Below are 3,583 nucleotides of genomic sequence, written 5' to 3'. Positions count from 1 at the left end.
TACAGGATACAATGTATAATATTGTGTATAAGGTAATATATATAATGGAACTCTGTAGCTATACACACAAAGGGTTAACAGTGTATAATATCATGTAATATATATGGTAATGTATGCACATATTAATGTATACCCAATGAGACTTTGAAGGTTGACACACAGGGTTAACAATACATCCAATAGAGCTTTGTAGCCAGGCACACACTGGGGGAGATTTACTAATACTGGTGCGCACAGAATCTTCTTCAGCTATACATAGAAACCAATCAGATTCTAACTTCAGCTTGTTCAATTAAGCTTTGAAAATAAAATCTAGAAGCTGATTGATTACTATGCACAGCTGCACCAGGTTCTGTGTGCGCCAATCATTGGGTTAATATTGTATGATACAATGTATAATAATGTGTACAAAAAGATGTTACACCCAATGTGGATTTGCTGCTAGGCACACACAGGGTTAATAATGCAGGATACAATGTATCATAATGTATACAGATGCGATAGAGGTGGACCATACATTGGGATATAAAGTATCAGTCCCATGTTTGCTTCCTTCCTGCAGCTGTGCCTCATCAGGATGCAGCAAGGATACACATGGCTTGCAATGCACACAGATATAATGAGTCCAATGAAGTGAACACTGGTCAGTCCCCCACCCTGATCCTCTTATATTGTACTGTGCTCTGCACCAAACGCTGCATAAATATCAATATTCATACTCTGACTTTGTCATTGTTATCTCTTTTGCTATATTCAGCCATACTAAGCTATCTGCTATATTATACCATATTATCTTCTATATTATACCATACTATATATACTATCTTCTATATTATACCATATTATATTCTATATTATATCATACTATCTTCTATTATTATTACTATACTTTCTGCTATATTATACCATATTATCTTCTATATTATACCATATTATCTTCTATATTATACCATATTATCTTCTATATTATACCATACTATCTGCATATTATAGCAATACTATCGTTTATATTATACAATATTATCCTCTATATTATACAATACTATTCTCTATATAAAAAATCATACTATCTGCTTTATTATATCTTACTATCTTCTATATTATACCATACTATGTTCTTTATTATACCATATTATCTGCTATATTATACCAAACTTCTTCATATATTATACCATACTATCTGCTATATCACACAATAATATCTTCTATATTATACCATACTATCTCATATATTATACCATACTATCTTCTTTATTATACCATATTATCTGCTATATTATACCAAACTATCTCCTATATTATACCATACTGTCTTATATATTATACCATATTATCTTCTATATTATACCATATTATCTTCTATATTATACCATACTATCTCCTATATTATACCATATTATCAGCTATATAATATCACACTATCTTCTATATTGTACTCTGATCTGTAAGGGGTAATGACATGCATGCTGCAACATTGCAAAATTCAAACCCCAAGGTGGTCAGATTGGTCCCTTGCTATGTTCGATCCCGTTGATCCTATATATTGTACTCCTATATATTGTACTCCTATATATTGTACTCCTATTATATATTGTACTCCTATATATTGTACTCCTATTATATATTGTACTCCTATTATATATTGTACTCCTATATATTGTACGCCTAATATATTTTGTACTCCTATTATATATTGTACTCCTATTATATATTGTACTCCTATATATTGTACTCCTATTATATATTGTACTCCTATTATATATTGTACTCCTATATATTGTACTCCTATTATATATTGTACTCCTATATATTGTACGCCTATATATTGTACTCCTATTATATATTGTACTCCTATTATATATTGTACTCCTATTATATATTGTACTCCTATATATTGTACTCCTATATATTGTACTCCTATATACTGTATTGTACTATTCTCTGTAAGGAAAGGAGAGGAGAATGTTGCAGTATTGCACAGATGAAATCCATGTTTGTGGATCTGGCACTGGTCAGTAGCATTCCTGACATTGCTCTGTTCTCATGGCTCCTCTCTGGGTGAAATTTTACAATGTTTCACTCTTGATTTGTTGCAATGTTTAAATTACAAATCAGAAAATGTCCTGGACTCCCCCCCCCCCCCTCCAGGAGTGAAGCCCTGGTGGATGTAATCCCTCTCATTGTTATATTCACAGTGTCCCAGTTCTGTCTGCTGTGCTGGGTAGTAAACAGGATGGGGGATTGCAGTACAGCACAGACTGGGGCACCATTTATTATCAAAGTTTATATAGTGACCAGTATGGAGGAATGTAGTCCTTGTATGGGTTGTGCCTCGATTGTGCTCACACCTTGCTTACTGTGTATAAATGTGAAACTACAATATATTCCAGCGAGGAAGCTGAGACCATACTCTGGCTGTATTTTCTGTGTTTTAGAGGAGGTGGGGGAGGGGAGTTCAGAGCTGTAATAAAATCTGAAATCTGCAGTAATAGAGATCTGTTCAATAGCGATGGACATGGGAACTGTAGATGTGTCTGAGCCAAGGAGGAGCACATCACCATTCAGAATGAGAGGAGAGGAAGAAAATTCTATATACTGAGATTTTTCAGGCCACAGAGCACCACTGATATCCCACAACTGATAACCTCCCCCACCCTCACTGATACCTCACCAATAATATCCCAGCATTGATATCCTACCACTGATAACTCACCACTAATACCCCACCAATAATATATCATCATTGATATCCTACCACTGATAACTCACCACTAATATATCATCACTAATATCCTAACACTGATAACTCACCACTAATACCCCACCACTGATATCCCACCAATAATATCCCATAATTGATATCCTAGCACTGATAACTCACCACTAATGCCCCACCACTGATATCCCACCACTAATATCTCATGATTGATATCCTACCACTGATAACTCACCACTAATGCCCCACCACTGATATCCCACCAATAATATCCCATAATTGATATCCTAGTACTGATAACTCGTCACTAATACCCCCCCCCCCCACTGATATCTCATCATTGATATCCTACCACTGATAACTCACCACTAATGCCCCACCACTGATATCCCACAACTGACAACCCACCACTAATATCTCATCATTGATATCCTACCACTGATAACTCACCACTAATACCCCACCACTGATATCCCACAACTGACAACCCACCACTAATATCTCATCATTGATATCCTACCACTGATAACTCACGAGTCACCACTAATGCCCCACCACTGATATCCCACCAATAATATCCCATCATTGATATCCTACCACTGATAGCTCACCACTAATACCCCACCACTGATATCCCACAACTGACAACCCACCACTAATATCTAATCATTAATATCTCACCACTGATAACTCACCACTAACACCCCACCACTGAAATCCCACCACTAATATCTCATCATGGATATCCTAACACTGATAACTCACCACTAATACCCCATCGCTGATATCCCACCAATAATATCCCATCATTGATATCCTACCACTGATAACTCACCACTAATACCCCACCACTGATATCCCACCACT

The sequence above is a fragment of the Pelophylax lessonae genome (assembly GCF_965119305.1).
Source record: "Pelophylax lessonae genome assembly, chromosome: 8".
NCBI classification, from domain to species: Eukaryota; Metazoa; Chordata; class Amphibia; order Anura; family Ranidae; genus Pelophylax; species Pelophylax lessonae.
This window is presented reverse-complemented; position numbering follows the sequence as displayed.